The sequence below is a fragment of the Triticum urartu genome, chromosome 4 (genome assembly GCF_003073215.2).
Source record: "Triticum urartu cultivar G1812 chromosome 4, Tu2.1, whole genome shotgun sequence".
NCBI lineage: Eukaryota > Viridiplantae > Streptophyta > Magnoliopsida > Poales > Poaceae > Triticum > Triticum urartu.
Genome location: NC_053025.1, coordinates 334,651,875 through 334,664,892, shown reverse-complemented (window position 1 = coordinate 334,664,892; position 13,018 = coordinate 334,651,875).

The window sequence follows — 13,018 nt, the reverse complement described above, 5'->3', positions numbered from 1 at the left end:
CAAAAGCCTTTGTGAGATCTGTTAGTATAAGAAAACAAATCACTACTATAAGTGTTGTAGTGAACCAATTCATATTTTTTTATTGCATTATACCTACTGTATTCCAACTTTTCTATGGCAAAAACTCATAAAAGAAAACCATAGAGCCATCAAAACAAGCACACAACGCAAAGAAAATAGAATGTGTCAAAAACAGAGCAGTTTGTAGCAATCTGTGTAATTCGAATACTTCTGTTACTCAAAAAACTCTTAAAAGTTAGAACTACCTGGGAAATTTGTATACTAATCTACTACAAAAGGAATTTGTATTTTAGCACTCTCTAGTTAAAAACAAAAATTATTTTCGCGAGCGCAAAAGTTTCTGTTTTTTTAGCAAGATCAAACAACTATCACCCAAAGAGATCCTAAAGGCTTTACTTGGCACAAACACTAATTAAAACGTAAAAACACAATAATAACAGTAGTACAATTGTGCTAACACTCAAGAACAGAAAGAAAAAGCAAAAATAAATTTTATTCATTGGGTTGCCTCCCAACAAGCGCTACAGTTTTACACCCTTAGCTAGGCATAAAGCAAGGATCTAAGTTTTTTCATCCTTCTTCTTAATTCCCTTAGCATTATTAAGTTGCCCATTATCATGGGGTTTTGTAAAAACAACATATAACATATTATCCATAGGAACCTTAGCATTATTAAGTTGCCCATTATCATAACCACATTGATTTCCGGCAACAATCCAAGAGTAATGTTGATTAACATTATTAAAAACTTGTTGAATTACATCTAGGATTGGGACTTCCTTTTTAAGATTCTCATCAAAGATCCTATTGTCCCCAAGCAAAAGTCTTAACAAATAATCACCATTGTAAATAATTTCATCTATCATGGGCTTTTCACGATTCATACCATAAAAATCAAAGATTTCCTAGATTCCCATATGATATAGTCAAACTCATTCATAAGAACGAGAGTGGCCAATTTTTTAGCCTTATGGTTCTTTATAACGCGGAGCTCGAAAAAAAATATTTGCAAGGTAGGATGAGTCTGGATAAATCTACTTCAAGTTTCAGAACTAGTGCTGAAATAGCATCTGCATAAGATCTAGTGGTTCTAAGTATAGGAGCATCATCGAGACTTAGATTTCCCACACAATTGAAAACTTCTTGGATATGTTCCTTTCCCATAACGTTTCCCTGCCCTAACATAAAAGTTTTAGCATCCAGACTGCCCATACGTCCAATCTTAGGAGTTAGGTCATCATATGTTTGTGCCATACCAAAATCACTCATGGTTGCAAGCAAAGGATAGATCCGACAGAAAAACGGCGAACAAAAAATAGGGCGAATAAAAACGGCAAATTTTTGTGAAGTGGGGGAGAGAAAACGAGAGGCAAATGGCCAATAATGTAAATTGTGAGGAGATAACATTTGTGATTAGGAACCTGGTATATGTTGAAGATCCTCCCCGGCAACGACGCCCGAAATCCCTTTTGATGTCGCTTGAAGCTACGTCGGTATTTCCCAAAGAGGAAGCGATGATGTAGCACAACGGCGGTAGGTATTTCCCTTAGATATGAAACCAAGGTTATCGAACTAGTAGGAGAACCAAGCAATACAACATAAACAGCACCAGCACACAAATAACAAATACTCGCAACCCGACATGTAAAAGGGGTTGTCAATCCCTTTCGGGTAATGGCGCTAGAAATTGGCTCGTGGACGGGTGTCGGATTTCGGGTTTCGGCAAAACCCTTGAGGTTCGAACACTGGGGTGCACACAAAGATCTCTCCCCCTCTCTAGCTCGCACACATCATGATCAAATGGCCTAGCTCGACGAACCCAAAGAACAAGAGACACAAGAGTTTATACTGGTTCGGGCCACCGATGTGGTGTAATACCCTACAACCGTGTGGTGTGGTGGATTGCCTCTTGGGCTGAGGACGAACAGTTACAAGGGAAGGACAACCTCCTGAGGAGAGGTGTCATTATGCTTGGTGAACTTGTGTGGTTGTGGATGGTCTCTCTCTAGATGAGCCGATCCGATCCGAATCCCCCCTACGGTGTTGGCTAGTCCTATATATAGAGGCCCGGGTCCTCTTCCCAAATATTTAGGCGGGAAGGGATCCCACAATAGCCAGTTTAAAGGGGGACAACTAGTACAAGTTATCTTGACAAAATTAGTCTTTGGCCGCCAAAGGCTCTGGTGGTGACGTCGTCTTGGGCTCCATGGTGACCTCCCTCCTGCTGGTCTTGGTCTTGTTGCACCGATATGGAAACCTTTGCCTGATGCCTCGGGACACCTCGCTTGCGCTTGCGCCTTTAGCACCAAAGAGGAAACGAGGACACTGCGCCCATTGGCGCCCGCCTGGTTCCAGTCATCATTGCTTGCGTCACACAAACCTCACGAGGTATCCCTTGCCTTAATCTCTCCGCCCCTCGGGAGCTGGCCTGGTGAGGCCGCCCCTGAGGAGGTCTTGTGTCGTCCGCCTTGCGAGGCTTGGCCCCTCGCGATGGTCTTGGGTGTTTGCTGGTGAAGATGGGCCGTACAGGGCCGCTGGTGAAGCCACGCCGTGGGCCGCAGGCAGGCAAGTCTGGGGACCCCCGTTCCCAGAACGCCGACAGTAGCCCCCGGGCCCAAAGCGCGCTCGGGCTTGGCTTCGTGGCGAAGCCACAGGGCATGTGCGGAGCACCGCGGGCCCCAACAGCATGCGGCCATGGTTGGCGCATGGCGACTGATTGGACGTGGGCGTCTCCGCTTCCCCATGCTGCCTCGGCAAGTGCCCAACTGACAAAAAGGCCGGTGCGGGCAATGCTTGCCTTCATTGCTTTCCTTCGCCTTGCTCCAAATCCCCTCCCTCGCTCCTTGCTTCTGAAATCTCTAGATCTGCTACAATCCCTTTCCGAGCTTCTGACCAATGGCGCCCCAAAAGCCCAAGGTCGTTTCGCCGCCTGGCTGGTACGAGTCGGCTCTGGACGCGCCCAACGTCTCGGAGAAAAACCTCCCCGCCACGCGCCTGCTGAGGGCGGGGGAAAACAACGAGAATGGGAAGACCGAGCTTCGGGCTGGCTCCGCCGTGCGAAAGGCTTCGAAGAACTCCTTCTACCCCTTCTTTATGAGCATCGTCGCCGCTGGCCTGGTTCCCCTCTTCTCTGACTTCTTCTATGCAGTCCTCAAACATTACAGGTTGTAGGCCCTCTGTCTCCTTCCCAACTCCGTTCTTCTTTTGTTGATCTTTGCCTTCTACTATGAGGTGTATGTCGGGGTGATGCCGTCCGTGGCACTGCTACGCCACTTCTTCCTCCGAATCAATGGTGGCCACACCTCGGGGTGCGCCAACTTCGTCGCAGCCGGCAAGGCCAACGTGATCTCGAAGGCCGGAAAGAAGGCCGGTGGCTTCAGGAGCAAGTGGGTCATGATGGATGCCAAGTGCGTCCACCCACGGTTGAAGCTGCCGACGAAGATGCCCCAGTCCGACGAGGGGTGGTCCCGCGCGAAGCTTACTGACGACAGGGCAAAGTCGGTGCTGGAGAAGATGACCGCCGATTTGAGGCCTGGCAACGCGAAGGCGGCAAAGCTGACGGGGGCCATGCTCCTAAGGGAGTTCCTGATGCTGTGGCTGGCTCCTCTCCCGACACGCTTGCGCCACTTGTGGACGCTCGGGGACAGAGAGGACGAGCTTCGCCTGAGCTCGGAGGCTTTGTCCGAAGGGGAGCTGGCCGTGGCTCTCCGCCTCTTGGTCGGGGATGACCAAGAGTATCCGCCAAGTGCCCACGCTCCCTTGTTCCTTTGGAAGGAGGGGGCACTGGTCGCGGCCGCTATGCCCACCTTTGACGGGTGCGGCCTGGTGCTGCTGGCGCCCCCTGGAATCCTGATGGCGACAGCGATGGTGGACGTGTCTTGTGGCGATTCCCGCAGGGATGGGGAAGAGGAGGAGGACGAGGAGGACGAGGAGGACGAGGAGACCTCCCCCTTGTGCAAGAGCGACATCCTCCGCACCCTGCCTGATGATGACGACGAGGCCGACGTCCTCCTGGAGAGGGAGGAGCCGCCCGTGGTTTCGGTGAAGGACAGGTCAGCGATGCTTTCCCGGGACGACACTCCTGCTCGACACTGTCTGGAGCAGCTTCCGGTCCATCTGCTGCCCCTACTTCTACTCCTGGAGCCCGCGCGCTTGCGCCTCGGGCTACGAAGCTCTTCGGCTTCAAGCTTACGAAGCGGAGGGACTACGCCGCGGTGGACCAGTAAGTGCTCTTCTCCTGCCTTGTTCTTGCTTCTGCTGCTCGCCCTTGACTCTTCTTCGTTGTACAACTAGGCCGACGCCCGCGGCGAAGAAGAGAAAGGGGGACGAGGTGGTACTGCTCGAGCCCAGATCGCCTCCTGCGGCCGCACCCCTCTCCATGGATAAGGGCAGTGACGGCGCTCGTGCTTCTCTAGCCAGATCATCCTCGCGAGGCTTGGTGCAGCATCCTCGGGAGGAGTCAGCCCCTGAGACCCCGCTGGCTCCGGAGGTGCCAACGTCCGGCTCGGGCGCTAGGGTCCTAGAGGCTCAGGAGCCTCAGGCCTCCTAGGCCATGGTGACAATGTCACCTCCTCCTCCTTCCGCCGCGTTTCTTTCTCCGGGTTCTTATGGCTCCCCCGACGCCCTGGAGCGTGCTCTTTCTGTGATGGCCCTGCTACGAGAAAGGCTTCAAGGCGCCGATAGTCGCCTGGTGGCCGGGTGCCTGGGGCTGGTCTTCGGCTGGCTTCACTCCGATGTGTCCGTCCGGGCAACGCTGAGCCAGGCTGATGTCGACTCCAAGAAGGACAGGGCGGTCGTCGCCCAAGCTATGGCCGCCCGCGAGGCGGCGCTGAAGGATGCGGGGGCCGCCCAAGACCAATGCCGGTCGCTGGAGGCCGAGCTGGAGACCATGCGGTGGAAGCGCGTGAAAGAAGCCCGAGGCTACAAGGCGGAGGAGGAGAAAGATGAAGGCCCGAGAGGATACCGTCAAGGATTGTGACGCCGAACTGGAGCAATTGGCGAAGGCACAGGCCACGGAGCGCAGCCGGTTGGCGGAGCTGGAGCAGAAGCTAAAGGCGGAGCAGGCCGAGCTTGACGTCAAGGCGAAGGTCATGGCTGAGGACTGTGCGGCCTTCAAGCTCCTTGAGGAGAGGTCTCGGATGGCACTGCAGTCACTCTACGAGAAGGGCTTGGAGGAGCCGATGGCCGCCGACAACGAGGGTCCCACCTAGCTGCTTCCTTATCTCGTCGGTGCGCTGGAGGATGTTGTTAGCAGCATCGGCCCCATGGGCGGTGGAAGAAGCCCGTGTTCTTTCCTTAGCCGTGCTGACGGGCGTCCTCAGCCACCTCCATCTCCGGAATCCTGCCGCCTGCCTTGACAAGCTGCGGGAGCCTGTGAAAGACGAGCATTGTGAGGCCACTGCTGCAGCTGTGAAGGGTCATGTGGAGGCCTTGCTGAAGAGGTTCCGCGCCTTTGCTCCCGCGCCCCGACCGGCGGTGCTACTGATCCTGCAACTCCGGCTGGTGGTACAAGTGAAGGTGATGTCGTTGAAGAAGAAGCATCCGTTGCAGGTGACGGCGGTGTCCAGGGATGACGGGACAACTTGCTAGCGACTCCTTTCCTGTTTTAGTTTCTGCAATATGCACCATGCCTCGTGGAGGCGTTAAACTCGCGTTTGGTTTAAGGAGAACAATATGTCTTGTAATATTTTCTTTGAAGTTCTGTGATTTCCTTTCCATTTGCTTTACGTTCTACGTCGACAGGGCCCGATCCCGCGCATACCTCAGCTGCCATTGGGTCGTCCGGATCACGAGGACGGACCAAGGAGCGAGGGGCTACGTGATCAGTTAGGCTCCTGAGTCGCGATGCTCAGGAGTCTTCCTTGACGTGCAAACAGCCTATAGAAAGGATATTTGGGAGTGGGCCTAGTGTTCTACGTCGGCAGGGCCCGACCCCGCGCGTACCTCAGCCGGCATTGGGCCGTCCAGATCACCAAGACGAACCAAGGGGTGAGGGGCTACATGATTAGTTAGGCTCCTGAGTAGCGATGCTCAGGAGTCCCCCTTGACGTTCAAACGACCTTCATACCTTGGCTCCGCTTGGGAGGGCGCGCGACGACCAGGTCCGAGGGACCTGGCAGGGTGGCGTACGCTTGGGCGTGACCCAAGCGTAGCCCCCGTGTCCAGCCCCCTCGTGCGACTCTCCCAAGGGGAGGTGTTGCGACTGGGCCAGACATTGAGCTCGAAGGTTCCCTGAGGTTGATACGGCCGTGAGGCCGCCCTCAGTTGTTTATCACCAGCGCGGAGCACGGCCCTTCCGCACTTGCACGGGCATAGTCACTCCTCGGAAGTGTCGACTGCCAGCACAGAGCATGGTGCTTCCACTGGCACGTGGGAGGGGACTCCCTATTGTGGAGAGCCCCTGGGGCATGTACAACTCCACCCTGACACGCGTGGCTTGCACGATAGGGCCAGTTGAGGTGTGTCTGGGCACTCGTGAGCCAGCGTGGGACTCACGAGGCCCTACCTCAAGGCGGGTTGCGCCTGGTCTTGCTTCTTGATGGTTGTGGCATTCCTACGAGATGGTTAGACAACCTGCGCCGAGCGAATTTCCTGAGGTTATCACACGAGAAGGCTAAGCACCAACGACCCCAGGAGGTGACGTGAATGGGGCCGGCCCGCCAGACACGGCTCAGCCATTGGATTTATCGACGCTGCAGGGACGGGCCTGAGCATAGACGCCGTGCCTAGCCTTCTTATGTGAAGGTTCCTGAAGAAAGATGATCGGCGCGCGGCTCCCAAGGTGGGTGACAATCAAGCAGGTGATAACCATAGATAGATTATGCATTAAAAGCAGACTGGCTTAGGTAAATGCAAGAACAATACATGCCACTGGGTCGGACCCATGCGGCCTGGGGATGACGTAGCCCGAGGGGCGCCCCCAGCAGGATGAACTAAAGATGCAAGCGGATACATACCGCAGGGACAGACCCATGCGGCCTGGGAATGATGCAGCCCAGGGGGCGCTCGCATCCAAATAAACTTGGAACATCTCACCTGGTTTGGTTGTCGAAGGAGTGTTGGGGTAGCTGAAGACACGTGGCGAAGAATTTGCTCCTGATGAGACATCGAGACCCAGTGCCACCGGAGGCTCTGGAGGCTCAGGTGGCCTCCTGAGGACCGTCTCCATCTCTGCCAGGAATGCATGATGCCTGGCCTCCTAACCTGCTAGGATGCTCCGCAGGTTGCGCTGGAAGGTGGCCGCCATGCTCGGCAGGCCGAATGGTATGCGAACGTAGTGAGATGGACCCTCACACCGTGCAACACGCGAAGGGCAGAAGCGCTCCTGAGATGCGGCCCTGTTGAGCCCTGGGACATCAATGCAGATGCGCAGCTCGCCACCCTCGCCTGGATGGGGAGCAGCACCAAGTGGTGGGCGGTTGCCGCATATTGCTCTTGCTTCCTGAACCTCCTGAGTGGTCTTGGTGATGAACTCCTGAGAGCCAGGCACTCCTCGCCTCGTGTCCTCCTAAGGGAAATGTGCCGCGAAGCACGCCTCCACTTGGTGCCCGAGCGCCTCCCTCGTGATGCTGGCTAGTTCTGAGACCCTCTAGAAGAGAGCCCTGAGCCCTACCCGAGGAGGGAGGCGAGGCGCGCCATGCGCGGGAATCGATCCTGAGGTAGTACCGCTAGAGACGCCGCTCCCCTGGGGCCCAGTGCGGAACAACTGCTTCTTCTTCTTGGGGTTGGCCTCGGGAGGATACTGCATATATGCGCTGCCAGGGTCTTTGACGACTACAGCTTGGAAGGCGCGCTCGAGGGAGCACACCGCGTCTCTTTCTTCGCAGGGCACTGTGACAATTCCGCCGCTTCCTCGCATCTTGAGGACATTGTAGCCATGGTTGGTGATTGGTATTAATTTGGCTAGCACTGGGTACCCAAGGATGGCGTTGTACGGTAGGCGGATGTGGGCGACGTTGAAGTTGATGAGCTCGGCGCGATAGTTGTCGCATGTGCCGAAGGTGACAGGGAGACGAACTTGCCCTATCAGGGTGGTGGAGCCGTCAGTCAATCCTGAGAAAGGCTTGGTAGGCTGGAGCTAGTCGTATGGCACTTGAAGGCTATCGAACGTCTCGACGGACAGGACACCGAGCCATGCGCTGCCGTCGATGAGGGTCTTGGTGACTTGGACGTTGTTGATGACAGGCGAACATAGCATCGGGGGGACGACGGCGGTTGCCGCGCATTTCAGCTGGTCCGCCGAGCTAAAGGTGATGGCGTACTTGGACCATCTAATGGGCGCGTAGCCTCGAGCTTGGGGAGGGCTGCATTCACCTCGCGAGAGAACGGCTTGAAGATATGCTGGGAAGCTGGGGCCTGAGCGCCACCCAAGATGCAGGCGATGGCGTGCGGCTCCTGGAAGCTTCCAGCCCCTTCATCCTGCTGATGGTCGTCATTCCTCCTTGGTGGCGGCGGCAGTGGAGGGAGACCAGGGTTGCCCTGAGGATGATCCTCGCGAGGCTGGTCCCTCCAGGCGCCCTCACGAGGCTTGTCCTCATGAGGCTGGTCGCGCCACTCCTAGCGAGGGCCGCGGTCGTCCCAATGTCCTCCACCTCGTCCACTTCGTCGGCCGTATCCCCGGTCATTGCACTCGGGGCATCGACCGAAATGTCCATTTCGAATGGCTCTGAGCTCTTGACAATCGTTGGTGTTCTAGCTGCGCACATTGTGGAAGGCGCAAAACATACGACTACCCTTGGACGACTCGGGGAGGTCTCGGCCGCGCTTGGTATCTGGCTCTACCGTGAGTACGGCCACCCCTTTGCGCTTCACGTCCTTGACATTGGCCTTCTTCTCTTCTGGATCCGTAGTAGGGAGCTAGAGGAAGGAGAGACGCCCCTCCTCAGCTCCTGCACACTTGGTTGCTACGTTGAACAGCTCCAAAGTCATGCACAACTCCTCATGCATGGCGAGCTCCTCCTTCATCTTGATGTCGCGAACGCCATTGGAAAACGCTGAGATGATGGCCTTGTCCGTCACCTTGGGGATCCTGAGGCGCACACTATTGAAGCGCTGGATGTACTTCTGGAGGGTCTCTCCCGGCTATTGCTTGATGCGGCGCAGGTCACCCACGGCCGGGGGCGGTCGCGAGTGCCCTGGAAGTTGGCAACAAAGCTATCGCGCATCTGATCCAGGAGGAGATCGAGCACGGGCAGGTTTAGGAGCCATGAGCGAGCATCGTCCTTGTGAGCCATGGGAAACCAGTTCGCCATGGCATCTTCATCTCCATTGGCCGCGTCGATGCTCAGCTTGTAGAGCTGCAAGAACTCCACAGGGTCGGGGGTGCCGTCGTAGCGAGGAGGCTGATCCGGCTTGAACTTGCCCGGCCAGATGACGCTACGCAGCTCAGGAGTGAAGGCGCGGCAGCCTGTCGTGGCCACCGGGACCCGTCGTGGAGGCGAAGTTTGATCTTGGTGTCCCTGTTCTGCCATGGCAAGTGGCGCATGGCCTTGCCGCGGCAAGCGATCCTGACGTGGTATTGCTGGGAGTAGTGGAGCGTTTTATTGCGGATGGGGGATCTCTTGGCAACTTCTTTCTTCGTGCATGGGCACACGGCATGTTAGATCACGCCGCGGGACCACACACCTTGGAGCGAGGACGCCGTCTTGATGAGGAGGAGGTGGAGGCGCTCCATGAGCCGCATGTCTCGGCGCGTGGGTGCCATCTTTGTGCGGAGGGGGTGGAGGCGCTCCATGAGCCACATCGCTCGCAGCCGGGGCAGGCGAGGCAGCGAGAGGGATGGCGCAGGAGAGCCCCTCGTGGCGCTGATGAGCTCGGCAATGCAGTCCAACTAGTCCTCGTAGAGGCCGTCAACCGGGAGGTAGCGCAGGAGCTCGCGTGCCATGAGCAGCGCGGCCTGCGCGTCCATGGGTGCGCGGCGAGCATGAGAAGATGAGCCGGCCGGAGTCAGCGACGGGGTGGCGGTGCGGCCGTCTCGCCGCATGGCAGGGTGCAGTGAGGAAGCTTGCTGCTCGTTCGCCGCCGAGCCGGTGGCAGCATTGGCGGAGGGTGACGGAGAACGACGAGGAGGCCCGCCGAGAGGGGCTGTCAGAGCGACACAGGCAGCGAGGGCGGCCCGGCGCTCAGGCGGGCCTTGCGAGCGTCGGCCATGAACTTGGTGGAGTGGCGAAGCGCGGATTAACGAAGGGGAAAGCTTAAGCGCACCCCTACCTGGCGCGCCAGTCGGATTTCGGGTTCCGGAAAAACCCTTGAGGTTCGAACACTAGGGTGCACACAAAGATCTCCCCCCCTCTCTAGCTCGCACACATCATGATCTCACGGCCTAGCTCGACGAACCCAAAGAACAAGAGACACAAGAGTTTATACTGGTTCGGGCCACCAATGTGGTGTAATACCCTACTCCAGTGTGGTGTGGTGGATTGCCTCTTGGGCTGAGGACAAACAGTTACAAGGGAAGAACAACCTCCTAAAGAGAGGTGTCCTTGTGCTTAGTAAACTTGTGTGGTTGTGGATGGTCTCTCTGTAGATGAGCTGATCCGATCCGAATCCCCCCTACGGTGGTGGCTAGTCCTATATACAGAGGCCCGGGTCCTCTTCCCAAATATTTAGGCAAGAAGGGATCCCACAACAGCCAGTTTAAAGGGGGACAGCTAGTACAAGCTATCCTGACAAAAGTAGTCTTCGCCTACCAAAGGCTCTGGTGGTGACGCCGTCTTAGGCTCCACGGTGACCTCCGTCCTGCTGTCCTGCTGGTCTTGGTCTTGTTGCACCAATATGGAAACCTTTGCCTGATGCCTCGGGACTCCTCACCCGCGCTTGCCCCTTTAGCACCAAAGACGAAACGAGGACACTGCGCGCTAGCGCCCGCTTGGCGCCCGCTTGGTTGCAGTCGTCATGGCTTGCGTCACACAAACCTCGCGAGGTATCCCTTGGCTTGATCTCTTCACCCCTCGCGAGCCGGCCTGGTGAGGCCACCCCTGAGGAGGTCTTGTGTCATCCGCCTCGCGAGGCTTGGCCCCTCGCGAGGCTCTTGGGTGTTTGCTGGTGAAGATGGGCCATACAGGGCCGCTGGTGAAGCCATGCCGCGGGCCGCAGGCAGGAAAGTCTGGGGACCCTCATTCACAGAACACCGACAATAGGAGAAAGTTATAACATTGATAGATCAAACACCAAATAAAATAAAGTGTAGTACAGTATTTTTGTATTTTTGGTTTAATAGATATGAAAATAAAAGCAAAGGAAAAGTATACCGCAAAGGCAAATAATATGAGAAAGAGACCCGGGGCCTTAGGTTTCACTAGTGGCTTCTCTCGAGAAAAAATAACAAACGGTGGGTAAACAAATTACTGTTGGGCAATTGATAGAACTTCAAATAATCATGACGATATCCAGGCAATGATCATTACATAGGCATCACGTCCAAGATTAGTAGACCGACTCCTGCCTACATCTACTACTTTTACTCCACACATCGACTGCTATCCAGCATGCATCTAGTGTATTATGTTCATGGGGAAATGGAGTAATGCAATAAGAATGATGACATGATGTAGACAAGTTCTATCTATGTAGAGATAGACCCCATCGTTTTATTCTTAGTAGGAATGATACATATGTGTCGGTTCCCCTTCTGTCACCGGGATCAAGCACTGTAAGATCGAACCCACTATAAAGCACATCTTCCCATTGCAAGATAAATAGATCAAGTTGGCCAAACAAAACCCAAATGTCGGAGAAGAAATACGACGCTATAAGCAATCATGCATATAAGAGATCGAAGAAGATTCAAATAACTTTCATGGATAAAAAGATAGATCTGATCAAAAACTCAAAGTTCATCTAATCCCAACAAACACACCACGAAAAGAGTTACATCATATGGATCTCCAAGAGACCATTGTATTGATAATAAAATGAGAGAGAGGGAGTCATCTAGCTACTAACTACGGACCAGGAGGTCTACAAAGAACTACTCATGCATCATCGAAGATGCATCAATGGAAGTGGTGAACCCCTCCGTGATTGTGTCTAGATTGGATCTAGTGGTTCTGGACTCTGCGGCGGCAGGAATTGATTTTCATCGACTCCCCTAGGGTTTTTGGAATATTGGGGTATTTATTGAGCAAAGAGGCGGTCTGGTGGCACCCGAGGTGGGCGCAACCCACCAGGGTGCTCTCCTCGGAGCACCCCCCAGGCACTGCCTTGGCCCACTAGGTGTCTTCTGGTCCAGAAAAAATCTCCATAAAGTTTCGTTGTATTTGGACTCTGTTTGGTATTGATTTTCTGTGATGTAAAAAACATGCAAAAATAACAAATGGCACTATGTCAATATGTTAGTACCAAAAAATGAAATAAAATGACTATAAAATGATTATAGTACATCCAAGGTTGATAATATAATAGCATGGAACAATAAAAATTATAGATACGTTGGAGACGTATCAGTCACCGAGGAGGAGGCGACGCTGCAAGAAGTAGGGTCGCCGACGATCAGGTGTTGCTACCAATAAGAAGAAGTGAAGGTTTGAACTTGGAAACCAAGGACTAATAGTTGAAATGTGGCTTTTGGTGGTGCCGGGGGGGGGGAGATAGATATTTACGCGGCTTTTGGTGGTGGCAGCAATTTTTTTCTCGATGCTGCGAGAAGCTGGCACGCAAGTATGGTTCAAGCACGGGCGGTGGACTGTAGGCGATGAAGCTTCTTGCGTAAGCCAGACAAGACAGTGCGCCAACATATTTTATATCGCATCCCACACGATTCTTTCTAGTAAACTATTTGTGGTATACCTGATTTTTTCATTCTGTTTTGAAAGACAAAATGGTGTTACGAAGGGAAAGGATGGTGTTTGAATTGCTACAACATTTATCTACAGTGAACATGCAACTATATGAGTGTCTTGTTAAAAGTTGGAATTTTTTCGGGTTTGTTTGGACTTTTTTATGCATTAATTGAATTTCTTAGCATTTAATGTGCATAATTCAAATTTGAACTACAAGC